This window comes from Budorcas taxicolor, chromosome 3 (assembly GCF_023091745.1).
Source record: "Budorcas taxicolor isolate Tak-1 chromosome 3, Takin1.1, whole genome shotgun sequence".
In the NCBI taxonomy this organism is placed as follows: Eukaryota; Metazoa; Chordata; class Mammalia; order Artiodactyla; family Bovidae; genus Budorcas; species Budorcas taxicolor.
This window is the reverse complement of record NC_068912.1, coordinates 117,152,669-117,158,444: the sequence shown is the minus strand read 5'-3', so window position 1 is coordinate 117,158,444 and position 5,776 is coordinate 117,152,669. Positions and strand designations below refer to the sequence as shown.

Genomic DNA, 5,776 nt, shown 5'->3' with positions numbered 1-5,776 from the left:
CTCTCCATTAAAAACCACCTGGGAGTGCGAAATGAGGCCATGTTCAATGGAGGCTCTTTCTCCAGACAGCCAAACTGTAAAGAAGGCCCCTCAGAGAACTCCAAATACCATTTTCTAGCCATTTCCTTTAAAAAATTTCCTCTTGCACTCGGTTTAACAGGCCCCAGGAGGCCTGGCCCACGGTTCCCTCTCCCAGCTGCAAGGCCCCCTCCATCCTCATCTGTTACTCTGTTCTTCTTTCCAAGCCTCTTCTCTGCATTTCCCAGTCTGCCATGTCCATGTTCACGCCCTGTTTGCACAAACTGGCCTTAGGATGAGAGCCTGGCGATGTCCAGAGTGGGGCAGGAAGCCTTTCTGGGTGGTCCTGCAGAAAAACAATTGGTGATTTCCTTTGGAGTAATTAAAAAGGAGAACCCCAGAGCCGGGTTGGAGAAGGAAATGGCAACCTCCTCCAGTGTTCTTGCCTGGAGAATACCGTGGACAGAGGAGCCTGGCAGGCTACTGTCCATGGGGCCTCAAGAGTCGGACATGACTTAGCAGCTAAACTACCAACTACTACCAGAGCCAGGTCTACTGTCTGCACGGTGAACATGATGTAAGGACCAGTCTGATTTATCTGCACGGAGGAAGGGTGGGCCTTTGAGAGAACACGGTGTCTGTGTGCGACCTGAGCCTCATCCAAGGCCTCCAGGTGAGCTGCAGCTCTGAGGGTGGTCTCCCCGGCCTTCATTTAGAATCCTGTCATCATTCATTTGTTGTTGTTGATGCTGTTCAGTAGCTCGGTCGTGTCCAACTCTTTGCAACTCCAAGGACTGCAGCACGCCAGGCTTCCCTGTCCTCCACTATCTCCCAGAGTTTGCTCAAACTCATGTCCATCGAGTTGGTATTGCCATCCAACCATCTCATTCTCTGTCGTCCCCTTCTCCTCCCAAATTCAGTCTTTCCCAGCATTAGGGTCTTTTCCAATGAGTCAGTTCTTCACATCAGGTGGCCAAAGTATTGGAGTTTCAGCTTCAACATCAGTCCTTCCAATGAACACCCAGGACTGATTCCCTTTAGGATAGACTGGTTGGATCTCCTTGCAGTCCAAGGGACTCTCAAGAGTCTTCTCCAACATCACAGTTCAAAAGCATCAGTTGTTTGGCTTACGTTCGTACGTGACTACTGGAAAAACTGCGGCTTTGACTGTATGGACTTTGTCTTTAATTAGGCTTTGAAAAGCCCAGCTTTCTAGATTAGCCTTTGTCTTACCACCCACGCATACATGGATGAATCCGGTTGTAAATGTGGCTTTGAATACGAAAGATGCGGCAGATGTGCTGTCCCTAGTGGGGCGCTGAGAAATGTCTACTGACCGGCTCTCCAGGAAAACCCAGATCCAGCTGATCTGTAGTGCTTGCCCATTTCCAAGGTGTCGACACTTCCATCGTGGCCAGCTTTAAGCTCCTAATGCGAAGTCACTGACCATAGAGTTGGGGAGGCATGCAGCATCCCACCATCACACGTTCTTAACCTTTCAATTTAGTCAAGGAACATAGGCAATGGTGAACCGTGGTAAAACGACAAAAATGGTAAGGTGGAGAACGTAGTACCTTTGTTGATAATAATTAATTGTAAATGTATATGATTTCTTTTATAATAATGGCTGTCTTTAATAACTCCCTCATAAAACCCCTGCATTTTAGCACAACGCTCAAGAGCCCTCTGAACTGACTGCTGTAGATAGACCTCTGTCTCTTATCTGTAGTCAAGCTGCGCTGTCCGTCTGTCCCTGTATAAAGGCTGTACTAAAAGCCAGACTCTGCTGAGACACAGCAAGTTCTCCACGAGGCACAGGAGATGGCTGAATACTATGCCAAGTCAGGCGAGAAGGAGCTTGGCACGGTAGCAGAGCAGCAGTATAGACGCAGGTTCACGGGCTCCTAGTGGAGGCCCGTCGTGCTCTCTGCGACACGTACAGGGCCGGCTCGTGACCATTGCGCTCTCTGTGACACATACAGGGCCTGCACGTGAGGCCTGCATGTGCTATGGTTCAGCCGTTCAGTCATGTGCAACTTTTTGGCAGCCCTATGGGATGTAGCCCACCAGGCTCCTCTGTCCATGGGATTTTCCAGGCAAGAAGACTGGAGTGGGCTGCCATTTCCTTTTCCAGGGGATCTTCCCAACCCAGGGATCGCAGGTGGAATCTTTACCGCTGAAAAGGGTTAGAGGAGGGAGGTAAGATCAGAATTCAGACTGTAGACCCTGAAGCCAGCAGCGCACGGTTCCAATCCTGGCCTTGCTCCCTAATGGCTGAGGGACCAGGGTCAACTGCCTGAAGCTCTCTGCACCTCAGTTTCCTGGTCTGTAAAGCAGAGCCCCCAGTGATGAGCGCTGTTGTCGAACCAATGGCAAGAACATGTACAAAGTGCTGAGCAGAAGCTCAGACCCCACGGGCCCCTCACTGTGAGCCCAGGGCCTTGGTGGGCAGGCCTTCCATCCGTCTCCTTCCCACCAGCAGAGTGGCTGAGTGGGGCAAGCGAGGAGGAGGATGGGGCCGGCACCCCTTGGTGCCCCCGGGGGCGACCCCCACCCACATGTGTGTGGCCATCGCCACAGGAAGAGACCACAGGAAGCGAAGGTCACTTCAAAGTGCTTTCTAGCCTGCACTCAATCAGTCTGGGGCGCATTGCATGACATGGATTAAGAGAGCAGACTCCAGTGAAATGGGTGTGGGCCTGAGGGTGATGAGCCTCGACCTTTCTTTCTTGGTCTGTGAGATGGGTACAAGGCTTGCCCTTCTCCTGGGCTGCTTTTGAGGACTTCAGGGGTTAATCCGCAGACTGGCAGGCTGTCCTCTGAGCCACTGCTCATCACGGAGCCCAGAGCTCTGTCCTTCCAGCCGGAGAGCACACACCTGGGTGACATCCAGGAGAGCAGAGGACCAGAGAAGCTGGATGTGCAGTGAAGGACCATCCCCTGGACCTGGCTGGGAGCGGCTGCTCCCGCAGAGTCAGGCCTGTGACTCACAGGCCCCGCGCCCCCGTGGCCCAGCTGGCAGCCGGCTTCTGATTCATGCTTGCTGTGGTGGTTGTGGGGGTGGGGGGTTAGAGCCGTCTGGACACATGGCTGCCGGGACAGATCCTCTCCTTCATCTGAGCCTGTATTAACACAGAATCTGCAAACCTTCCTCCCCCGCCCCAGGTCCCTCCCTGAGATGTGGCTTCAACTGCGGCTGATGGGAAGGAATTTGGCAGCTTCAAGACAGACTGGCCCAGGGGTCCGAGCAAAGGAGGCCCAGGGATATCAGGGCGCCCTACCTGCCGGGCTGCAGGGGCTTTTGTGGGCTCTGCCTTTTCATTTTCCAATCTCCTGGGCCGTTCATTTCACACGCAAACCACAGAGCATCTCTGGTCTCTGTTGACGGGGGTTCCCCTCAACGGCATTCCGTGGGGAAGGACCGTTAGAATTTTTCTCTAATTATAGAGCTTGGATTTGAGGAAACGGGGAAGCGAGGGGCCTCCCAGAGCTGCCCTTGTAAAGCTAACTGTCATTTTATCCTTGGAAAATCATTGCAGCTGGTCACTAAAATTTTCACTCTTCTGTGTACACAGCCATATAAAGAACTTTCCAGCTAAATTAGCAGCATTCAGGGGCGTTAAAAAAGGAGAAAAGGAGTTCAGTGGCCTCGGGAGGAGCCTAGCGCAGCCAAATGTCAGCCCATGAGTGCTTTCCTGCGATCTCCAGTGTCAGCCTGTGAGCCCTGGGCACACACAGGACAAGCACGTTCTCCCCTCCCCAGGCTGGCTGCAGGACCTGGGGGACTCACTCACACCTCTGAGCCTCAGTTTCCTTCACTGTGAAATGGGCATGGTAATGATCCTCCCTGGGGTTGCTATGATGACCACAGGAAGCTGTCTTCAGAGAGCACTTAGCTTGCCCTGCCTAAAGTAGATGCCTAGAAAGATGCTGCAAATTCTGCTTCTGTGTCCAGATACTCCCTCCTGCGTGCCCCCCTTCCAGTGATCAAGATCCAATGATGACTTTTTTGCTTTTAAATATTGTGTGTGAAATCCACATCACTTGAAAAATCTCCGATTGTTCTCTTACTGCAGGGCACAGCCCAGACTCCATCTCTTTGGGGACCTCTGTTCAGCCCCAAGGAAAGAATTCCTCCTGCCCCCTCCCTCCTGAAAGCCCATTTATCCGTAGTGCGGGTCATTCCCTGGAAGCTCTCTGCCTCTTTTGCTTGTCACCTTGTCATGACCTTGAGCAGACACCCTCTGGCCAAAGCACCAGGCCTGGGTACATGGAGACCCCAGGATGGGAGCTGGTCCTACCTCTCAAAGGACAGAGGAGGGCCCTGTCGGGCGAGAGGCTGGGTCGGAGGGGCAGGTCAGTGGGGCCACCCCCGTCCCCCAGGGCAGCTGTGAATGGAACTGAACCAGGTGGCCAGCAGAAGGAGGACAGTGTCCAGGAGGGAGGCTGGGAAGGAGAGGGGGCAGGGGGAGAGTATGGGGAGAAGCAGAGTCAGGATGGCGGGTCAGGAGAGCTGGGGACACCCAGGGTCCCAGGAGGGAGTGGCGGAGGGATGCTGTCCCAGGCTTGCTTGTGTTAGCTAGTTGCTCAGTCGTATCCGACTCTTTGCAACCCCAGGGACTGTAGCTCCTCTGTCCATGGAATTTTCCAGGCAAGCATACTGGAGTGGGTTGCCATTTACTTCTCCAGGGGATCTTCCCGACCCAGGGATCGAACCCGGGTCTCCTGCATTGTAGGCAGACGCTCTACCGCCTGAGCCACCAGGGACGTCCAGGCTAGGAAATCAGCCAGAAAACTGCAGGAGGATGTGAAATTTGCAGCCAGGAAGCCATAGGGGGAAGGGACTGCTGTGTGTGCAGCTACAGGAGGGGAGTCCAGGCGAAGATCGCCTTCTAGATAGTTGGCGGTGGAGGCAAGGAAGGAAAACGAGGGGTCACTCTATGCAGGGATGAGGGTTTGCTGTGCCATTGTCTTTGGTGATGGGAGACAAGCGTGTTGAAAGCCTGGTGTGAGCAACTGGGTGGTTGAGGAGGGGCCGGCTGGTCCAAGGGGAGTGGATCAGCCTGGAGACAGCAAAAGTGCCCTTTCAGCCCCATCCCCTTTCCATCGGCAGGAAGGGCCTGTCCTTGCATTGCCGGGCCGTCGGCCCTACCTTCTCTGTCCAACAATATCTTACTCACCCCTCTGCAAGGGACAGGGCATGGATGTCTATATCCCCGCTCCCCTTGCATGGGCATGTTACAACCCAACAAGGAATCCCAACGAAGGTTTTGCCGAATGGGTGGGAACCTCCAGCGGATTCTTTGATCACTGGATCCCTTACTTAGGACCTGTTCCCTTATTTAGCAACAGATCAAAGTTCTGTCTAGTCAAAGCTATGATTTTTCCAGTAGTCATGTATGGATGTGAGAGTTGGACTATAAAGAAACCTGAGCGCGGAAGAATTGATGCTTTTGAACTGTGGTGTTAGAGAAGACTCTTGAGCGTCCCTTGGACTGCAAGGAGATCCAACCAGTTCATCCTAAATGAGATCAGTCCTGGGTGTTTATTGGAAGGACTCATGTTGAAACTGAAACTCCAATACTTTGGCTACCTGATGCGAAGAGCTGACTCATTGGAAAAGACCCTGATGCTGGGAAAGATTGAGGGCAGGAGGAGAAAGGGACGACAGAGGATGAGATGGTTGGATGGCATCACCGACTCAATGGACGTGAGTTTGCATGAATTCCAGGAGTTGGTGATGGACAGGGAGGCCTGA

General features: G+C 53.3%; 1 non-coding gene across 1 annotated transcript; it reads right to left on the bottom strand.

The window, feature by feature from the left end:
• Window positions 1-4,713: 4,713 nt before the first annotated feature.
• On the bottom strand, window positions 4,714-4,785 carry TRNAC-ACA (transfer RNA cysteine (anticodon ACA)). The gene has a single exon. It is a non-coding gene; the product is annotated as a tRNA-Cys (tRNA).
• Window positions 4,786-5,776: the final 991 nt, after the last annotated feature.